Source organism: Fringilla coelebs, assembly GCF_963513975.1.
Source record: "Fringilla coelebs genome assembly, chromosome: 4".
Lineage (NCBI taxonomy): Eukaryota > Metazoa > Chordata > Aves > Passeriformes > Fringillidae > Fringilla > Fringilla coelebs.
Window position 1 is genome coordinate 35249122 of NC_140032.1, and position 23134 is coordinate 35272255.

A 23134-nucleotide genomic window follows, 5' to 3' on the forward strand; every position below is an offset into this window, starting at 1 on the left:
GGGAAGAGAGGTAATAGCACTGTAATATACCAATCTGACTGTTCTGTATTCTGTAGCAAATGACCAGTGCTGAACTTTAATCAGGATACTTTATAGGTAAAAGTACCTAAATGACAACAGCTGAATGAAAAACAGTTGTTGGGCAATATTATTGCTGATATAATTTCTTAGTGATCTAATAGTGTAGCTGAGTTAGAAATATACAGCTGTTTGTATTTTACAGCATTCCAAATAGAATAGTCTTAGCTGCTTTTGTGAAAGTATTTCCTCGAGTCAGGAAATCTCAGTTGTTGTCATTCAGTTTCAACAATGAAGTTACAGGCTACAAGGCAAGTTTTAAATATAAAAAAATAAAAACTTCATTAAATATTTTCCAGAGTTCTGTATCAGAATTTATTATTTCTTGGCAGGTAATTCCATTAATAGTTGTTCACACCTTATTTTGACTTCGAAAAATCCAGTGTCCACAAGAATCTCTTCCACAAGTAACTAAATGTGCAAATTACAAACAAACAAGCAAATAAATACTCAAGTATAAGTTTAACATTTGACTATTTTTTTTTTACTTCCTGACTGCCTTTGCATCAACAAAATCAGTCTGTTTTATTATACAACAATTGGTGTAGGCAGTAACACAGATTATCTCCAGTGAAAGGTAAAATCTCTTCTTAAAACAAAAATTGAGTAAATCTACATATGCTCCTAAATTTGACCTGTGTTCTTGGAGCTCTGTGCACAGCTGCCTCTGTTATTTTTCCCAATGGGGTTTGCAAGCATTGTTTCTTGGTTTATTTGTGCATTTGCATATTTATCATCAGATAATAGCATACAACAGAACAGTGTGTTTAGCATTGAACACTCACATTTTGGTATATTAATGCAGTTGTGATCTCATTAGAAAAAAAAAACACAGAGAAGTGCATTTCTTTCTAAAACTTCATGTTTCCCAGAAATATAAAAGAATACACTTCTTTTTTTAAATTCAGGTTTCCAGAATTTATATAGAAGCCCTAATTCTCTACCTTGTTATCCCAGTTCATGTAACAGAACATTTGGCATAAAATTTATGTGGCTAATTGGTGCAAGTAGACCAACTGCTAAAACTTTTTAGTTTATGCATATTTTCTACCTTGAATTAATATCTTAATCTTAGAACATTGGTGCTCAGTTTCAACACCTAAGTTAAATTTGTAATTAATAGAGCTTTAAAAGTGGTATTGGCAAGTAATATTATCATATGGCAAATATAGATCAATTTAAATAAAGACCAACTTAAATATCATTTTAGGTCTAATAGTAAAGTTACATTTTTCTGAAGGCAACACAAGAGAACAGAAATATGCAGAGTACAAGCACACTCGGTTCAAATTCAGCAGTATGAAGAACATCAGCACTGAGATCCTTGCTAAAGCATAAGGGTTTTTTCCCTACTGGCTGGTTGAAGTATACACTGAACTGCAAAGATATTCCCTTTATGGTGACAAAATCTTGGATAAGAATTAATAATCAGTGATGACTGATCCATTTCATGGTTGCTTAGAAAGTTAATGTGAACAGTTAAGCACACTCAAAATTGCTCATCATGTAATCCCAATGAAATCCTTCTTAAACCTTGTAAAAACATTCCCAAATCCTTCAAAATTAAGTCTCTTAATGCAATTAATCCAAATAGTTGCACTGTCCAGGGAATGTGTTCTGGTTATAAATTCCTGGTCTGCCAGTGATTTTGAGGGTCGTGCATAGTTGATACAGACACATAGTCAAATTATTTTTGTCAGTTATCTGAAAATAAATAATTCTATGAGTGTTTGGGTTCTTTTACTAGTAGAGAGGTCTTACTTTCCTCTACAAAAAAACCCTTTACTATTGTAGCTTTGTTTTTACAGCTGCAGTTATTTTAAAGATGAAGATCAAGGTGGTTCTTTGAGAACTGCAGTGAAGCACCAATTTAAAATTATTAACCAAATTGGGAATAACAGCTTTAGTACTAGACTTTCTTGCATTTATTTCTTGTTGCAGCCATACTGAAATGCTACAACGTATGTACCATTTTCACTGAACGTGGGAGTATGGGTTCAAAATGGAGTAGTTAATGGATTAATGGTTTGGAAGTAAAGGGATAGTTGAGACTTAGTAGTTTTGTCCTAATTTCTACTTATTGAAAACTGGTCACAGATAAGCATACTCTTAGGGCACTAACTGATATACTAAAGAAGAAAGAAAAATACTTATAGAAGTATATATTGCACTCAAAATTTCCAGAGAGGACATTCTTTCAAATTAGACAGAGGATGCACAAAAACCTAAACTGCTTAATTATGTGTGCAATTATATTTTTAAAAATAACTATTTTTCAATATTGTCACAATATTACCAGAATTTCCCTGGGTAGTAATTAAGAGTATGACAGGTTCGCCTGTCAATGAGTGGTTGGCTGTAAACAAGATACCACTCTTTTAGAAATGATAGTTTTTTATCTCTATAGCAATCCTCGATTCCCCTAGAGATAAAAAAATGCAGCACCTTTAAAAATCTGGGCTAATTTGACATGCTAGCTTTCAGCAGAGTAATTTTGCCATTTTCAGTCAGGAATTAGACATGGATTGCTTTCAAGCACCAAGGATCATCGTTCTTTCCAAAGAGATCTTCATACTGTATTAATTTCTTGGACTTTGCTGGGGGGGTGGGGGGACCAGGGGAGCAGAAATAATCTCTCTTAAATTTCACTTTTTCTGCTGCTCAGACCAAAGGGTTAAATCTACTAGAGGAGTTAGGATTAAAAAGAGACAGGCAAGCTATTCACACTCCCTAAAATTCAGTAATAATAGAGGTCCATCAACTATGCTATATATCTAAGGTAATGGAAACTGTGAACTCTCTAAGTAATCAGTGGCAATAGGTAGGCACCTCACCAGACAGTGATTTAGAGCAGGGGCTTCATTAGTTCTCTCTCTCCATTAGCCACACAGGGAACAATAGCAGTTCCTTCTATTGAATACCCTGCTGTGAACCTTCAAGCAGTCACCTATTTCCCTTGTGCAGTGTAAGGGGAGAGTTATGTCAGAGAATATGACTCAGTTGTATGCTGAGCCAGGAAGTGCCAGTGGAGTTTCCTAGATGCCTCCTCAGTCTGGATTTGTAGCAGTGAAGCAGCTCCTTTGGTTAGAAATCCAAGCAAAGCAATTTTTTTTTTTTTTTTTAAAGAGAATGTGGCAGCTTCTTTAAGCTGTTGGAGCAATCCTATCAGTGGTGCCTTCTTCCCCTGGGAAGTGGAGAAAATTGATTCTAGAGCTTTCCTGAGAAAATATGCAGTAGACTAGAAAAGACACTGTTCTAAGCTGTTCCTCTTATCAGAATGCTTTTTCTTTGTGTAACATGCTTTGTTTTTCACTAGAGCTATGACTATCACCAAGTTGATAGATTTAATCATTTACATTAGCCTGGCATTACCAAATATAATTTTCAACATATGACTTCTGAACATAGCCACCTCAAACTTTACGTTTTGTAATAGAATACCTCTGGAAGGATATTCTGTTCTAAGGCTGTGATCTTGCCATGATTTGTGGCAGGTACTTTTGAATTATGAATTTAATTTTGGCTTCTTGGAAGTGAATCTGTGTCTTAATGGTGCTATTAATAAGTTATATTCTTAAGTATTCCTTATCCATCTGCTTTTTTTGATTATTTTTTATTGTAATGTTTTACTAAAAGATTCCTCTTCTTTTCTCCATCAGTGTACCTAGTAATCCAGTGAAAATGACAGTTCCTTTGTTGACACAGGATCAACTGTCCATATGCTGCTTCAAATCATATGGAGTACTTTGAAGCTAGATATAGTCTAGCTGTAGACTTGTTGTGTGACTGTTTTAAGCCAGCAGGAGAGAGACTTGCAGAGACCACTCCAAGTGAGACTACACTCCTCACCATTTGCTGACAAATGCTGACCATGTGACCATTACAAGAAACTACATCTCTTGGAGCACACTCCAAAAACAAGATATGCAGAAGTAGTTAAACAATTCCACCTATGTATGAGGTATAGACAAAATGGTATCAACTCTTGATTTGTGAGCACATTCTAGAGATAATTGGCTACAGCACAAAGTTAGCTTCCTAGGAAAAGACTTCGCAGAAGAATTAGAATGTCTCCTCAGCAAGTTCACTGATGATATGAAGCTGTGAGTTTAGTTAAGTGAGGGATTTTGTATTAGTAAGCAAAACTGGAGAAAGAGCCAAAAATATATTAATTTGTTCAGAGATGCTGACTGTAGTACACAAATGATGCATTTAAAATTTCTTTCCTGAATATTTCTTCTATAGATAGTATTGGAGTAGAATTGACTTAGACTCCACTTAAATTCAGAAATAAAGTGTTTGGGAAAAAACTGAAGAGAAAAAAGTTGCTTTACAAGTTTGCACTGAAAGCTATAAATCCTTAAAGGTTCTTATTCCTTTCCCAGATACATACTCTTGTTGCTTTTAGATACTGAAATCTGTCAGCATAGATGCCTCTAGCTGTTCAGAACTGCATAATCTAATTTACAGTCATAGTTTAACTTCATTTGAAGAAACAATATGACAGCAATATGCAACTGCCTCAGGGTGGGGACAGCAGATCTTACTGAAGCTGGATATTCATGGGAGAAGTACAGACAGCCTTCTTGGCAGTTTATGAACACTGCTTATAACTTTACTGCATTTTGAGACACAGTTCAGGGCCAGTAGTTTCCCTTGTTTTGTTGATGGATATTGGCTCATCCCAAATTAAATAAAAGTTACTTCACTTGTCTGGAGGAGAAAAGAAAACATTTAGAGTTTGCAGTAGATAATTCAGATGGTAAAGTCTGTAAGCTCTTTAAGATAAAGTGTCCAGCAGTGCCTCTAGGCTGTCTACATGCTAAAACAGATGAAAGGAGAAAATTGGTATCTGGAGAGAGGCAGAAAAATTCTTTGTAGCCTTCTCACCTATACTGCATTTATATGTGCACTGCTCTGAGGTGTATTCACTTATGCTGTATGTTTTACATTAAAGATTAACACCTCAAGGAAAAATAAAAGTTAGGAGAATATGATTCTGATGAAGAATTTACTGTATTTTCTTAGATGTTAAATGTTATACTTTAATGCCATATTGGAAAATATTTGGATAATATTTGTTCAAAAGCAGAGGTAGTATTAGTGAAGCATGGACAGAAGACTCTTCAGCTAATTAAAGTTGAAAAGTGGTATGTTTATTACAGCACTGGACACAAGCAGAATTTCCAAAAGCATGTGCAATAAAGTCACGAACTCCTGCTCTCTATTTATCCAAAAAGATTTTACATATTCAGATGGTTTCCAGGACTGTTTCTACAATGCTTATTACATAAACATTAGCTCTTGCCTGGTGTTATAATTAGTTGAATATCCATTACAGCTGTACAATTGTTCTCTTTTGGTGGGCTTTGGGGAAGGATAAGATGTCTTCTTCATAGTAAACTCTTCATCTGTGTCAAGTTGGCTGGGCTGCTTGACTTGCAGGTCACAGTCCAAACCCCTTCTCATTCTTAGAAATCAGTGGTATTTATGGCTCCTGCACTCCACAATACTTCATGTATCACCTGTCATTCCAAGCCTTGTTTCAGTTATCCCTACCAGGTATCAACTGATTTCCTAGTTAAGCTCTAATCACAGTATATGATCTTTGCTGGCTACATTTCTAACTTAACCCCTTGACTCATTAGAAGTGATTGGGGTAACATGGCTTCGGTCGGTTGAGCACCGTGGTGAGCATTTTTGCATGTGAATCACTCTCTCTTGTAAGCTTTTGCTTTTAATATTGTTGCTTTTATTTTTATTATCTCATTGCTGTTTCCAGTAAATTATCTCAATCCATGCATGATCTTTGCCTTTTGTGCCTCCAGTTCTCCTCTCCAGCCCTCTGCAAAGTGGGAGGGGAGGGCAGGAGGAAGCAAAGGAGTGCACGTGGTTTGGAGTGTCTCAGGTGAGAGTCCTAGATTGGAGGATACTATTCTTAAACCACGAAAGAGGACCATAGCAAAAATATTGCTCTCTCCTAGCAGATGCAATGAGTTTTTACTTATTTTTCTGACACAAATAGTATGATTCTTAGTACCTTGCTATAAGCCTTTATCACCTGCATGTGCCTTTGCAGCACTCCATTTTAATTAGTCTGAAGATTCGAGGCTTAGAAGGAATAGCAGGGGTCTCTAATTATCTTCACAAACTAGTCTCTAATTATCTTCACAAACTAGTGATCTGCCCAGAAAATGAGGAATGAATAAGCATTAAGCAGTCAGAGGCCAGTACTTAATCACAGAGAGAAGCAGGAAGAGTGGAAGATAAAGAAATGCAATTTTTACTGATTTGGCAGGGCCCTGAAAATTACTAAAAATAATAATTCTTTAGTAAAGTACACCAATTCTAGATATAGAGATTTATGATTTATTCTTATCAGTAATGTTTGACTAGATATTTTAGAATATTTATTTTTCTCCTGATATCTGTGCCATACTTCTGATCCTTTTATTTTACATGTGTCTGTATAGGCATCCGTAGCATTTCTTGTAGGACTCTTATGAGAATAATATTTTCCAAGCATTGTTTGTAATTTTTCAGTCCAAGTTCAAGGAAATAAAGACCATTCTTTCCTTCCTTTGAAAAAAAAAAGGATGACATTGGGATTTAAATCATTGCTATTCACACACTGGCCCTGACAAAAAAGGCTGAGGATTATCTCTTTAGCAACTTTTGAATCAAAGCTGCATTATTGATATGAAGCTAAAAAGGCTTTGCAATTCTTTATATAATTAAAAGCAACTGTTATTATGGAAATTTTTCAGAACAGCTGTTGTGTTGGAAGAAAGGTTACACTCTTCTCTATCAGTAATCCCTTTAAATCTCTGACATGATTCATTGCTCTTCAGACAATGCCAGTGAATTAAACAAAACTGGATGTCTTCCATACATATATTTATTACTTGCAACCCTATCAGCAAGAAAGAATGGAAAACAGAACTCAAATTGGCTAATGCAAGTAATGTGAATGTCCCATTTTATGAACTTTATTTCTATTTTTGTCCTCCAAAGTACTCATTTTACCCAAAAATTATGTCCAGATTCCTGCCTGTCCCAAAGAGCTTGCAAACACTACTTTATTCTTGAGCCTTAGTCAAGGGTAACAATCTGGAAGGAAAGGATAGATCTTGCTGAGTTTGGTAAAGGCTAGAGACAGTTTTGATGTAGGATAAAAAGCTTTAGCTCTTTATGAATTTCTGCCTGTCCTTGTGGAGATTCAAAAAAGATTTTTTCCTCCTGGCTAGAAGGAGGCAGCATATCATTACTGCAGCTGAGGTTTTCATTTTGTTCCTGGCTTTCAAGCTGGGAAAGTAGAGAAGGGCCAGCCAAGTTTTTGGTTTTTTTTTTTTTTTTTTTTCCTCAAGGGGTTAGAAGGAAGCAAAAAAAGAAAACAAACGTGGGCCTCGAGGAGGAGAATTGGTAAATGGCTTGCTGGGTTTCAGAGTGAATAGATGTAGTGTATTTTCTGGAGGTGGGGAAAGTCATAAGCAAAGAAGCCTGGACTTGTACAGAAGCGAGAGGATGCCTCTTTTTCAAAGTCCAGCTCCTGGGGTGGAATAACCCCACGCGACCCGTGCTGGCCGGGGCTTTGTGCGGCGGCGAAGCGGCGCGGCGGGACGGGGCTGCCGGCGGCCCGCGGGACAGGGGCTCCCGCAGCGCTCCGGGAGCCGCGGCCGCTGCTGTGTCGTGTCACGGGGAGCCGTGGGTTCTGCTAGGTTACATCGCGGGGATCGATGGGTTCCATCTGGTTATATCACAGGAAGCCACACCTGAGCTCCAGTGTGTAGCTTTGAATTTCTCAGCGCAGGAAGACTTTGACAAACTAAAGTAAATCCAGCTGAGCTCCACCAATATGTTTAGGAGCTGGCTGGCAAGAAGCTGAGAGAGCAGTGTTTGCTTAGTGGAAGAGAGCAACAAGGCTTTCTGCACTTCTCTGATCCCTGTCTTCACCTGCTTTAGAAAAAGTCAAGTTGTTAAGGATGCAGAGGCTCTTCTCAGAGGCTCACAGCAAAATTATAACAGGCAATGCAACACATTCAGGAACAGAAATATTTTTCTATCTAAAGAAAAAAGAGAGATTATTGAAAAGAGGTTAAGAGCAGGAGTGGGTTGTCCAGAGTGCATGTGAAATCTCCATATTAAGAAAGTACTCTCGGATAAAACCCCATGGAAGCTGATGTCACTTTGAATATTGCCTTGCTTTGAGCGGGACTAGCTGGGCAGAGGTTTCCTCCAATCTGCTTGTTTCCTGTGGGTCTAAGATCTACATTCTTCATCAGCCAGATTGCTCTTAATGTGGTTTTGAATTCTGTGTGAAATTCTTTGTTACTTGAAGAAATTCCAAATCATATTGTACACATGCTGCCAACTCAGACTTTATTTATTTTTTCCCTTCTTGATAATGAAATATTGTATCTAAGAGCTGTTGGAAGAGGACTGTCAAAAGCAATTGCTGATTAAACTGTTACAGCAGTAAGAGGTGGGCTTCTGTGCAAAAAACTTTCTGATGTTTCGTGAAGTGGGGAGAAGGTTGCTTTGGCAACAAGGTTATTTCGATGAGTATAACCTGACAGAACTTGAGGAGGAAGAGGTTTGACAGGAGTACCAGAAAGTTCAAAATGTACAAACCTTTCTTTAGGATGCGCTTTTTCAGTGTAAGGGTTGGCAACGTTGCAATACTATGAATGATTTATTCCTTTTGCTTTCTGGTATTTTGAACTCTCTCTGTATTTCAGCCTTTGGCTTTAGTTCCCTCATGCAGGTTTATGGTGATAATGGTGAGATTTTTATTTAATGTGGCCCATCACAGATAAGAGGGTCACTGATAAGTAGTTGTGGACTGTACCTGTTCTATTGCCCATTTTTAAGTCAGATTTAATGAAAAATTTTAAAAGGAGGCTGTATAACACAGTGAATATTAGTGCCATCACTGTAAAAGGTTTAAAACAGTGGAGTAGCTAGGGGAAAAATAATGTTGGCTAATATTAAATAGAATCTGATGAAGAAAATGGAAAGACCTGCATAAAATAAAACAAAGCCTTTAACTGGACTACAGAAACACATTTATAGGATTTATATCCACAAATAACTTAAATAATATCTGAATCATGAAATTACACTGTAAGAATACCAGCTGCAGTATTCTTGGGTTTAAGCAGACTGGTGTTTTAAAATGTAGAGCCCCTGGACTCCTTTTGTAATAGTGGGAAACTTCCACTATGGCTTCTGTTGTAGAGATTATATAGCACTAACTATAGAGATTATTTATACAAATGGAATAAAAGCTGCTGAAACTCACAATGACCACTAAATGTCTTATTTTTTATTTATTTTTTCAGAGGGAGAAAGACCTTGCTTTAACCATCTGTATACTGACTTGCCAGCAAGGAAATTGACAGCAGAGATTCAACCGCTGAAAAGCAGTTGGTGATACCATGTAAGTAACAATGTTACATAGATCACTACTTGGTGTTGAAAACTATCCATAGAATTCTGCGCCTGTAGAAGTCTCTTTACAAAGTAATTTAAATACAGTTCAACTTCAACTAGATAGAATTTGCTACCAAACATTCAAAGGAGATTGATTTTCAGCTTAATATGCTCTGGTTTGGGATCACGGGATCACTTTCATAAAATAAGTTGCTTTCTTTTAGGAGTTGATGGGTTTGAGTTTTCTTTTTTTTTTTTTTTTTTTTTTTTTTTTTTTTGAAGAGCATTTCCAGTGATCTGGCTGCTGAACTGTCTCTCAGGTATCAGGAACCAAAAAGTTCAGAGATCTTCTCTAGAACCTTGTCAAGACTCTTCATTTTCTGTCTTGCAGCAAGAAGCAAAGAAAGTCAGTGAATTTCTCCTCTAATTGGTGTGATATGTTCCCTGTGGATAACATATCCAAGCAGGTGGGCAGCATTCTTTTACATCAGCTATATCATCCAAGTAATCTCCAAACAAAGGGTATGATGAATTATGTTGTGAGGAGAAATGCCTGCCAAGGCACCCTGGGAATAGTGTTAAAACTGGTTTTATTTAACATCTTCATTAATGATCTGGAAGAGGGAGTAAACAGACCATTAATTGAATTGGCAAATATTGCACAGAAATAGTTCTAGGATCCTAGCTAGACTAGAAATAAATGCAGACTAAAAACAAAGACAAGTATTAAGAAGATAAGAGTGATTTATGAAAACAGTTTGTCTGCATCCATCTTTGGGTTATTTTACGGATTGTGATTGCATATACTTTTTTTATGAACCACATATTGAAACACTGTTTAGTAGCAATAACACAGTCAGCAGCTTGAGAGAAGTAACAGCTATATAAGATACAGGGTTTCCTTTTTAGCAGGGGTGAGAGGGCAAGGTAGTGTAAAGAGTGTGGTTGGGTTCGTTCCTTGAGCAAAAGAGTAAACTACAGTACTCTTCAGAGGCAAAGTCTACCCTATACATTTACCTGTTAATATCGGTATACCTTTCATCAGTATAATAATTTTTGACCAATTCTAAAGTATTGAAGTGAAAGGAGATGATTAGAATTTGACAGACACCTCTACAGGCACCCCAACTTCATACTGGTAATGGCAACTACTTTTTTAGATTTTTTCAGGTGGATTAATTTACTTCATATTTTTGAGTAGCTTTTAGACAAAATTGCATATAATCTAACAATGTCACAAAACCTATTTGATTATAAGATTTTCTAGAAACAGTGGTGTGTTTTTTCAATTAAATCTCCTTAAATTCCTTACTGAAATAATGTTGTACCAGTAGTTTCATGATTTTGATAGGGTTCCATATGAATCTACCCATGCTACAATCACCATTATAGTTTTCTGTTTGAAAATTATTTTTAAAAGAAAAATGAATCTCATTATTTGTTATCTGCCAGTTTTATACAAGGTCTTGTCAAGTACACAAAAAAAAGTAGCTCTAATCACCAGCCCTAAAAATCAGGAACATCCAAACAACATAGAATGAAAATCTGCTTGGTTTTTCAGAAGCTGTGAATATACTTCATGTGTAATGATCTGTGTGGAATGTGTATAGGTAAGACATGTTCCCTTTCCCTGTCAACGAGACAGAGATGTCTAGACCACAGTAATGTGAGCTGTATGCATTTCCCTTGGAAAAGCCCCTTGTTTCTGTAAATCATGGATAAATCTGCACGGCATGTGTTAAGCTGGAAATAAGCAGCCAAACTGTAGGACACAATGCTGCAGTTCTTGTGGCGCTTGGAGCTCTGCTTTAGTGCTGCGTGCAAGTTAAGGAAGCAGGCTCCTGATCCAGCAGCGCTCTCAGGAGGAAGCTGGCAATATAGCAGAATCTGAATAAGTCAAAAACTAGAAAAGTATTACTGCAAGTGCATCTGTCAAACCTGGGGATGCAGGAGAAAATGAGGTGATGACAGGTTCGGCAGAAAGAGAAATAGCATAATATGGAGTGAGTTAATGATGCCAGCAATTTTTAGCAGTTGAGAAAGTAAGGGCTTCACAGGCAAGGTGGCACTCTATGATTTATGTGCAAGATGTAGGCAAGGTGATATTTTTTGAAGTGTAGGTTTTAAGCTGCTAGGCTAAGATCAGATGTTCGATTTTATTGTTGCCCAGGATATAATTTTAAGAACAGTTTTTCTGGAATTATTTGGTTATTCAGTGATTTGTTCTCTCTTGTGTCCCAGACTAAATTAGATTACTTACTATAAAGAAATAATTATTGATAATCAAGGGGTTTGGTTTTTTATGCCATATCTATGCTGAAAATTTTTATTTTAATTGAATTATTACTCCTGACTCACCTATGAAAAAAACCTTAATTGAAATAAAAACACTTACTATAAAGATTTTCTTTCTGTTCAAGAAGTCATTTTTATTGGCCCAAGAAACCTGTTGCTTTCATCCCACTCATAAAAAACTATAGCATGGGCTGTATAGCAAAAATAAATCATGCCATTTGAGGTACCTGAGTTATTATGTATACTAACAGGATAAATATTAATGGAAATGAAAAGCAGTAGAACACTTAAATTGAGCTGTTTTTTTTTCCTTCTGAAAATCAGAAAATTGAAGAGGTATAAAATTTGACAAAAAGCTAAAACATAATTCTAAATATTTCTAATAATGTGAAAAATCAAGAGACCTCACATTTATTTGTCAAGAACTTCTTTTCAGTGTCTGTTTGCTACAGTTTGTTTCAAGGTATTTTGTGTGTAAAAATGAGTGCACTTCACTGTACAGTGGTGTCATATGTGCAATGCATGTTATGTGAGCTGAGCAGGTTATTTCAGGAATGAAGTATATATCTTACAGATATAAAAATATTATTAGTGTGACCTTGAATATTTCTATAAATTAAAGAAGATGAAACAAATAGAACTGGGTGTTGTGTTCAGTGTTCATTTGACCCTCCATATTTCCAGGCTTGTTTAGTATCTCAAACTTATTTTCTTGCTAATTACAGTCAGGGTATAAGCTGCTAAAGTTTTTTCTTTAGGTGATGACTACCTACACTAGAAAGGGTTTGATATCTCTACTTGATAGGCATCTAAACAATGTCTAATGATGAAACTTCCAGCTAAAGAAAGAGGCTATCCAGATGTAATATTATTCAGTGCATTGTACACTAGGGACATTTAAAAATAATAAATAATAGCTGTTAAAATAAGCTTTTGAACTAAGTTTGCAGTAAATAATAATATATAATCCCAGAGGACAGCAGTTGAAATTTTAAAGAAGTACACATGTGGTCATGTCAGCTTGTAGTACAGTAGTCACTCTGAGGATGGTGGGTTTTCAAATGGGAAAGGAAATGAGATGTGTATTCATCAGTGTGTGACTGATGGGCTGACAGGATCCTAATTATGCTGTGAACACAGCAATGCTGTAATACAACTTCACCTTAAGGGACTTAAGGCCATAATATATTTTACCAGCTGCTATGTAGAAGGAAAAACCTATTGCAATAATTCTTTTTTTTTTTTTTTTAGTGGGACTGATTAAGAGGTGTTGATCATTGAATCAAGTAATGAATTTTCAAGATCATGGTAATCAGAGAGGGAAAAGTATCTGTTTGATGTGGGAAACATCTGTTAAAGAATTTCTCCTGAGTCTCATCAGTAGCTGGCAAGTCTCATTGCTTTAGCAATGTTTTCATTATAGTTCTGTCTATAAAATGGCATAATATGTTTTGTACTACTGGTGTCTTCTGAGTGGAAACTAATAACAGACATTTTTAATTCCAACTTTTTGTTAAAAGTTGTTACAATATATTGCATAAAACAATATAGTGCTTTTCATCTGCATAGTCCTATATTGAAAATTTCAATTTCTGTGCTAATAGAAATCACTGAGTATGAAAATAACCTATATGTAATTTATGAGTGACACATCTAGTTCTGTTTAGACCTAGTTACTTTTAAATTTAAGAAGTAACTTTGTTCTTAACTCTGTTAGCCTAAAAAGTAGATGCATCATTACATGTACTTCCTTTTCTTGATTCTGTACACAGAAAAGACAGGCTTCCTAATGAGCATATACTGAGAAGGTGATCAACACACCTGCACTAATCTTAGAACAGCAAGATACAGAAGTAAATAGGCTAGTCTGTCACAGGAATTGGTATGCCGAACCCTATTTATCTATTATTTTAAAGGAACTGATGGTGGCCAACATCAAATACTCCAGCAAAGTTGAAACAAATTGCACAGGAGTGGCATCCATTAAAAAAAATTGAAAGAAAGATTTTTCAGTTAAGCTGAGCTTGAAACTAACTTTTCACATTGCCTGATATCTCTTTGTCAATGGTAGAGTGCTCATACTTTAGAACTTTAACAAACGAAGAATTACTTTTTCTTTTTTTATTTGTGGCGACTTTGACATCATCATACCTTTAGGACATTTTAAGATAATCTACAGTTTTCAATACAAATCTCGTGGAAAAAGGAGATGATTTACAGCCGAGGCTGTGAAACATAGCCTCCCAAATGGCAGTGCTTGGGCTGCAGCAATCTGCTGGATGAAGGCTGGGCACACACCTGTGTACACACTTAATCTTCTTTAAAAGGGACAATGCATTTTCACCAAAATAAAGGAAAAGCTTCATATGGAAAAAATTATTTAGCTAGTGTACAAAATATTTAGCTGTTCCTCTTCTGTTAATTAATTCAATTTGAGCAATGTTTGAAGAAAATACTTTAGAACCGTTGTGTATTCCAGACCATGCATCACAACATTAATTTTGCCTGTCAAAGACACTAGTTCATCTCATTCATTCACTATTTACAAATCTTCACCAGACTACTATACACAGTAGAACTGACTGGAAAAAATCCAAGATGTACTCATTTTTCTTGGAAAATGAATAGGGTTGAAGCATGGGAGAGATCTTGACTAAGAGATGCATAATAAAAGTTCAAGCCTTCAGAAGCTGAGTGGTGGTGCACAATCTGTTTTGCATAACAGCTGTAATAACAGTGATGTTTGAGTAAAGGGATTTAGTATTATTTCACTTTCATTTCTGTGCTTTTTTTGCTTTGTCAAAAAATCTGATATGACTAGCAATTCTCTAATTGCTTTACATCTATGAAAATATATTTTAATATTCTGTCTAGTGTAACAACATTCATTAAATTACATGCCTTTTCTGTCTCCTGCTATCATTGTTATCTTGTGGTGGAGAGTTCAACACATTAATTATGTGCTTCATAAAAATATTCTCTTTTAATTTCAAGCCTATTTTCTTGAATGAGTCCTTACTCTTAGATTGTAAAAGAGATAAAGATGTGTTCCCATTTACTTCTTAAGATTCAGCTTAGATTCACTGCTTTTCAGAAGCTATTAGCAGCAGAAAAGAATTTAATCTAGAATTGAAAGATTTCAGAAAAGTGAATTTAAAATACAAGCTTGTGTATGCATTCTTGTTTTCCCTACAGCTTATTATATTTCAGGAGCACAATTCAAACTCCAGTTTACCTGGTAGTTCCTCTTCTTTTAGCCCTGATCTCTACTGGTTACCATCTTCCATTTCTCAGCTTTTTTCTTTTTTTTTTTAATGCATTAGACTTAAGCAAATAAATGCATACTATATGGAGTATCATCTTTATTTGCATGTTGTATCACCTCTAACAGTCTGTTTCTTTAGAATTACTTTAATCTGATTTTTGCTTCTTTCAAAAACAAGCCGATATTGAGCCGACCCAGCATCTTAATACAAGAAATGGTTACCAGTGCTTGTCTTACTTTGTTAACAACTGTACTAAAATCAGTATTCCTAAGGTAGTGAAAAGTACCTTGACATCCAACATACAAGGTTTTTTTGCTCCTGCAAGTAATTACAACTGCAAGATCACTGATGCATGCCACAGACCTGGCAAATATAAGTAGTTGTCTGTGTGTAGTCCTACCTTACAGGTAGGAAGATTACTTAGCTAAGCACTCACACTTTTTGTGTAGTGCCAGATGTACAAGTGGAAAAGGATTTGTGTTAACATGGGAACAGTAACTGTACCATTAAAGACATATCAACTGCTGTGAAATATCTGAAGAATTTGTTCCAAATCTGAGTTTAAAAAATTCTGGTAGAAGAAGGGAGTGATGAGGATGTAGAAATTTTCCATGTTATAAAAAATGACAAAAACTTCAAAAAAAAAGGAAAAAAAAAGGAAGCAGACAGATGGTGGCAGGTGTCATCTTTGGATCCAGGTTACTTTTATAGTCATCTGACTCATGAATTTCTCTCATTTATTACTATCAAAGAGAGGATGAAACAGCTTAGCTTCAAGGCAATACCTAAGCCCTTTACATCTAACTCCAAGCACCTGGCTCACTTCAGAAAGAAAAGCTACTCATCTGTCAGTCTCCAGCTTGAAACTGGCAGTTCCCATGCACTGTTTGCCAGGTACAATTACATCAGTTGGCACAAGACATTAGACTCACTGGTAAACCATCACAGAACTAAGTTCCCTAGTTTCAAGAGTTATTACTTTGAATTCTGTTAGATACTGAGTTTCCTGATAGGTCATTATCAGAAAGATTGATAACAAAGGATATAATAATGAAGTTGCAGTCTTTTAGAATCCATCAAATCCACAGCAGAAGATCTTCCTTAAGACAATTGTTACTTGTTCAGTCTGAATTTAAATGATGTCCTATATTCATCAGTGGATTCTCAGGTCCATACAGAGGTGCATTGAGATAGGTAGTGCTAGAATGGGAAAGCTGTTCTAGTTAGACAAATTATAAAAACGATAAAGAACAAATGTCATTTTACTATACATTAGGACAAACCAGAAGTATGTACATGGTAGTTACCACATCTCCATATATACACCATGTTTCAGGTGAGGTGTAGTAGTTAACAGCTGGGAAGCAGCTATCTCCAGTTGACCTTTAACAGAATATTCACAAATTATTAGCTTTTCTGAAACTACAGAACATAACCTGTTTAAAAAAAAATCTTCCATTTGTTGTCTGCAGAGTACTTAATGCAGCATAGCTAGACTCTTAAAATTAGCTCAGAAAATGAAAAGAAGGGATGAAATAAATTGTTTGCAATAAATAGCTCCCAAACATACCTCCTTTGATTTTGTTAGGCATACACTAGGGAAGAACTTGATCTGCTCTTTCTCTGGCTAATACTAACCTCCAGTTGCTGATGCCATTATTAAGTTAATTGTTTGGATCATCAATCTGTGTCAACAAAGCTTTCAGAGTGCTTGATGAGATATCAAGCATCAAGCTGCGATGCATTAAAAAATGATGAATTTACATCCAGGTAAAACAATGCCCTTCAGCTATAATAATGCATCACTACTTTGTTTACAAATGGGTATTCATCATGAGACATGGCAAGCACAGACAGTTTTGAAGGGGAAAGGCATTAGCACAGTAAATGATCTTTGCAACTAAAGCTGAATACATAGCAAAGTGAAAAAGGAGGGCATGTCAAATTATCTTTTCAGAAAGGAATTATGAATGCAAATTCACGCTGGTGTTGCCTGACTCACATTAAATATTAACAAAAGATACAATTCAGTATTAAGATGTCCTTTATCAGAAGAGATGAATCAACACAAAAGACTTCTTCCAAAAGTTTCATTATTGAATAGAATTTCTCAGTATACACTTTTAGATCCTAGAGTAAATTGTTACTCTTTTACTCAAAAGTAAAACTACTTCCTCTAACAGGCAGCAGGTGCCAGTGGTCTACCTCCCACCATTCTGGCAGCCAAGGAAGATTCAACTATGTTGGCTGTCCCTCTTCATGCTGCTTCTGCCATTGGTTGGGAAGATTGATATTATTTCGCTAGGCCTGTCAGCCCAAATAACTGTGTGATCACATCACAAGTAAATTTAGTGTAATTAATCTCACAGAGGCAGTGAAGATACTATTGCACAGGCTCAGGAAGCCAGAAAACATGCAAAGAATTGCCAATTGTCTCTGGCTCCAGCAAATGAGTAATGCTGGGCAGATTATAGATATCAAAAGTATAACTGCCTGTCCTATAATCATAACTAGATCATTATATATATATTTCAAATCTAATTTATTGCTATTAAAGCTCTGGAATTATTAGTAATGTCTAGAGGACTACCTTCCATGTGATAAAGTCTGAATACTTATGGCACATTTCTAATTGTCCAGAAACCCCACTCCATTGGTATTTTCCAGAAGGTTATTCAGCTGGGTAGTACCAACATCCAGTGCTGTGGACACATCAACATAAAGAATTTCACAAAGCAGGAGTTTAAATTAGAGACTCATTAACACCCCAGCAGTAAACTTCTGCTGTGAAGGTCTGAATAAGTTGTTTGTTGCTTCTAGAAGCACCAAGCCTCTGACAATGTATTCTTTGGGAGAGGAATGTACTGTAAAAATGTAACCATGGCAGAAATTGCTAATCATATTATTCAGGCTAGTTACAGTCTTTCTTATGAATAAATTGTAAGACTCCTGAAGCAGCTTTCTTAGGCTGGCCTGTGTCTGAAAATTCTTAGAGTAGTCTAGGTTGACATCTTCAGCAATTAGGTTGCAATTGTCTCAACAGCATAGTTTGACAAGAAAAGAGTGCTCTGGTCAAAGTGACACATTCTGATGGAAGTTTTGACAGACAGGCAATAAGTATTTCTGCCAGATAACAAGTGATTCTGAAGTTAAAGAAAATTTGTTCTTTCCTCAGGGTATGAGAAAAGAATTTGTGAAGTCAGTAAGCTACCAGCGCTCATTGTTCTCCTTTCTCTGTGCAAAATACTTGTCAGCCTGGCCACTGAGGAGAAGAGGAGGAAACCTCAAAATGAACAGTAAGACTTTCATGCTGTTAACACCTTAGTTAGCTTTTACATTAATCGTATCTATCTCAGAACACATTAAATTTGAAATAAAACTGTCACAAACTTCAGGACAGAAAGTAATTTTCCAACTTAAATTTGAAGTATGCTTACAAATATTTTGTTTCTAAAAGGAAAAGATGAACAGGGGATGGCTTTTTTTTTATTACAGAACATGCAATGGCATTCAGAATCATTTTATACAGCTTCAAGGCAGTAAGTAATGTCTGCAGCAACCATATACAGTGCTCACTACCGTCATGCATTATTGATTATTTTTCATGAAAAAACACTCTTTTCCCCCTTAGTTGCAGGATTTTCTGCCAAAGTTCTGTGAAAAATTACAATTAGCTCTAAGAATTGTTTGTATAAGGCAGAAGAATGCTTGCAAAGATAGCCTGGAAATGTTGCAACAATTCCCTTTTCTGCATTACATCACTAAAGAATCACCTTATGTTCAGAAATTTAATCTGTAAACCAAGTGTTTACAGTTCATTTGGCTGAAGCAATTATTGTTTGTCTGCCTGGTATTCATTCTCTTGGAGATTACTGCTTCTTTAGCAGGAGCAACCACACACGAAACAAGTTCTGAACTACTGCTGTTTAGTACACAGGATATTGAAGTAATCCTAAATAGCATCGATATAATTTGTTGTGGTGATCTGGGTGAGATAGTGAACCATCTGTGATAGTTCAGTTGTTCCTACTGTGGGAGCAGAAACTTTCAACAGAGAGGTAGGGAAAACAGCTGAGAATGGTAAATTCTACTGTTATCTGACTGTAGCAAGAATAATAATAAACTTCCGCTGATGTTTCTTATTAGAGTGGGTTAACTTACTTTCAAGTGGAAGTGTTCTTGTGCTTCATCTGAAATTCCAGTCTTGTAACTTCCTAACAACTCGCATAGTATAAAAATCTTACATGTTTTATCCTGTAATTCTTGTCTATTGGTGTTGGGGAAAAAAAAATAGTTCAGCCTATTGCTCAGAACTCTGATTATTTTGAATAATTTTGTTGATTTGTAATATGCATCAGTCACATACACAGTATATTGTAAAATATATTTCAGTACAACAAAGTAATGTATCTAGAGTTGCACAGAGGGAGCTCTTGCTTTGTTTTTCCAATGCAGTAATGCAATATTTCTGGGCAATGAGACATTTTTGTTATTTGTTATAGGCTAAAGCAGTAGCACCCAAGATATTGTGTTATTTGCTGACATTCTCATATATCTTACCTAGAATATTTTTTTTAAATGTAGATGTTTTCCCCTGCTATTTGTTTCATATAAAGATGTTAAAAGAATAAACTCTGTGTGAAATTGATGCTTCATGATCCCCCATTGCTCAAAGAAGAAATTTTTCATTCTAGAGTGTATAAAATATGAACAGGAACCCTAAAAATTATCAGTAGAAGATTTAACACTTGTGTAATTTGGTTCCTCCCTTTTTCTTGGACTTTTAACTATGTATTTGGTTCCCATCATTGTTAACCTTTTTTTTAATCTGCAGTTGCAGTTCAAAACTTTTCATGTGTTCAACATGCTTGTTGTGTTTCAATTTTCCTTTTCCTGGAGTTGTTTGCTTTTCAGAGAATGTTTGAAGTTCAGCTGCTAAACAAACAATAAGGTTTCCTTCCCTATTACTTATATGGAAAGCATTCTTTTCTTTTTTCCTCACAAGGAGTCAGAGAGTACATGCTTCATACACCCTTAGGGTGGTGGATAGAGTTCTGTGTAAGGAAAAGAGACACTTATACCAGAATCTCATGCTGCATGTACTAACAAAACAAATACTCTTATGGGCGTGATATTTTAAGACTGGCTGACTTATATACCTATTTTCTACATGACATTGTATTCATTTTGTAGGTGTGTACAGTCTACAAGTGAGAAAAAGTATTTTTAAAAGCTCTTAGTTACTCAGGAGTTTTTTAAGAAAATTACACCTGCCAAATAAAGCATTGCTTGTGAAATTATATGGTATAGCATCTACAAGCTTTGACATTCTTTACAGTTCAGTGTGCTAGGTTTTTTGCTCAATAAGCTAGAATACCTATATGAACTAGCAGACTGTCAGTCCTGAAGGACTAAATAAGCTGGCTGCTCAGAGTGGATGCTATAGTAAGTTCTGTTAGCTGTATTTTGAGGTGCAGTTGCTCTCCCATCATCATTCTGCCTGTCTGAGTTATTCCAATAAATCTGCATATCATGAAGAATTTAGCACATATTTAGAATAAACTGGGATGATTCAGAAAAGTCAATGAAAATCTTGTTTATAGGCATGAAAGAGTTCCAAAATATTTTTAAATACTTTATAAAGCAGATTTTTTTGGGTCAAATTAATGATTTAAAAATTCCTAGGAATTAAAGCCACTACTTCGCATGTCTACTTTAGTTTAAAATAAAGGTGTGTGCCCTTGCATTTTAAAAATATTTTATGGGTTTTCAAGTCAGTGTTTACTTTACTAGACACGATCCAAAACTAACTGATTCACCAGCATCAGTAAAACAGAGTGAGTGGTAGTAAAATCAGTGTTGTTGAAGGTCAAATACTGTTCATTGATTGGCAATAGCTGACAAGACTCTTTTCAATGGTTCCTGTCTGAAAAAGTATCATCATGTTTAGGGAACAAGAGCCTAATATTCCTAAGACCTCTAATTTCAGATTATCCCAGGATAAGGAGACAAGGTCGCTTCATCTTGTTTCTTCTTTGGTTTGGAGGTTTTTTGTTGTTGTTTTGGTGTGGGAGTGTTTTTTGTTAGTTTGGGTTTTTTTATGAACTGCAGTATACTGGAAAAACATTTGGAAGACATTGGAAAACATTTGGAAAAAAAACTTGGAAAACATTTCTTTGGAGGCTGGTTATAAGGTACCGTTCTTCTGAAGAGGAGTATTTTGTCCTGGAAAACAGTAAAGCATATCCCTTGCTCTTAGTGTGAATAAAATGTGTGTTTCCTGATCCAATTTCCAAGTTCTGCTACTCTTACACTCTTACATAAGCTGAAAGAGGTATTTTTTCCTACTTAGTCCTTGTAGGTGTCCTGTTCTACACCACTGTGTACCTAAGCTCTGTCAAGTCCAGGTTAGAGAATGGTACTCTTGGAAGAATATGGGATTTATTTTTTAGCAAATTGGGAAAGTTGAAGGCAAAGAGAGTAATGCAAAATGAGAGTTTCTTGCAATTTTTCTCTTTTTTTGTCACCGTGAGATTTCAAGTTGGTAAAAATTTAGCAGTATTTCAGCCAATTATACAAAATTTCTGGGTTTAGCTGAGTCAAAACATGCTGTTCTCCAGATGCAGAGGGCTTCTAATTTACATTCTCTGAATTTGCAGTAAGCTTTTGTGTAATCGTGGGCCAAGTAATCTGTAAAAAAGCCCAATAACTAAAAAAAACCCCAACCTGTATCAAAATACCACTACAATTAAAGAACTCTAGCCAGTGTGTTTTCTAGGCCTTCCCTGATATGTGTAGATATTTGGTAACATTTCCACAGTGCCAGTACTAAAATTCTTTCACTTTGGAAAAAAAAAAATCCAAGTTTGTCTTTTGATTTGGTTACATATGGCAATCTTATAGTCTGTTCTTCATTTCTTGCTGGTGTTTGCTATAAATTGACTTTCCCTGAGTGAAGACTTTATGTATGGCCATAAAGAACATTATTTCCAGAAGGAATAAGTATGTTTCCTTGAAGTTGAAGATCTAAGAGATCGTATGCCTTAGCCAATTGTCACTGGTTTGCCTGGTTAAGCAATCAAGAAAACTGACACTCTGTCCTATAGTAATAACCTTTCATAATTGTGCAATCCACAGTCTTTGATCCCAGATGAAAGAAATCTCGTATTTTTCTACATACACTTACTTGTGTCTTGGATTTACACATACAGATTTATATGTGTTACAATATTTCTGCTTGTGTTTACAGTGCCTGTTTTTGAGATAATTACATTAGCCATTGAGTTATTTGTGTGTATCAAGTCAAGCCTGACTGGACTTAGATTTTGTTCCAGCTTTTGAATATTTAATCTAGAATTTACTAGTTGGTGTTAGGAATAAAACACAAAATGCTGAACTGAGATATATCTGATTATCCAAATGTAAAGCATTCCTTTTATATAAAATTCCAGTAATTTATACAGATTATTTTGGTAAATGCTTTTATTTGATGCATATATATTCCTCAGATTAGCAGAGACCAAAAGATTTGAAACAGAAATTTGCACTGGAACTGGCAAGTGAAATAAAAACAGTCCTGGGTCTAGAAAAGGATATAAAGCTTCATCCAAGAAAAATGACAGTTTTGATGCATAATATTTAATAACTGTTGATCAAGTTGCATTGCAACTCTGGGTCTTGTAGAGGTCACAAGTAACTGTTGTCAAATCACACTTTGACAAGAATTCTTGGCATGAAGCAAGCATTTCTTATTACTTTTGCTCAGAAGAGCCAATGAATTAGGTCATTCAAACTTGCTGCAGATAAGAGTGACAATTCGAGCTACTTTTGTATAACCAATAATAACTAGTTAAAAAATTCAAATGAAAATATTGACCCTAGGCTGGGATTTAGTAAACTTTATTGTAGTAATTTTTAGTTTATATGCTGAATTTAATTTTCATTTATCTACTTTAATTTTATGGTTAGTATGTATATAAATCACCAAAAAAATAGGCTCATACTCACAAAGCGTATTATAAAAATAACCATTACATACCCAATGCCCTAACACTTATTCAAAA